General features: G+C 47.2%; 1 pseudogene; it reads right to left on the bottom strand.

The window, feature by feature from the left end:
* LOC126210906 (5S ribosomal RNA) lies at nucleotides 1-118 on the bottom strand (annotated as a pseudogene).
* Between the last annotated feature and the right edge of the window lie 259 nt (nucleotides 119-377).

The following is a 377-nucleotide window of genomic DNA, read 5'->3' as shown; positions in this document are numbered from 1 at the left end:
TGGCAACAGCGCATGGCGGCCTGGATGGTCACCCACCCAAGTGCCGACCACGCCCGACAGCGCTTAACTTCGGTGATCTCACGGGAACCAGTGTATCCACTGCGGCAAGGCCGTTGCCGTCATTCATTCCTACGAAGAGTATTTAAGCCGGTAGAGGAAGATTTCTCTGGTGGCAAATTAATTAAACCAACAAAAACTTTTCCATTTTTTATGACCAAGAGACAACACGTTAGCACAACCCAACTTCAATTACAGTAGATTTTCAAAAATGCCTCCATTGACACGTAAACAAAGGTTACACCGTTGGATCATTTTCTGTCTGACACGGGCAAAAACCCCAGGAGTATCCTGAATTGTTCCTGCTGCTGCTGCTACTA

Source organism: Schistocerca nitens, chromosome 10 (assembly GCF_023898315.1).
Source record: "Schistocerca nitens isolate TAMUIC-IGC-003100 chromosome 10, iqSchNite1.1, whole genome shotgun sequence".
In the NCBI taxonomy this organism is placed as follows: Eukaryota; Metazoa; Arthropoda; class Insecta; order Orthoptera; family Acrididae; genus Schistocerca; species Schistocerca nitens.
The sequence above is the reverse complement of the archived record's forward strand: the minus strand, read 5'-3'. Positions and strand labels throughout refer to the sequence as shown.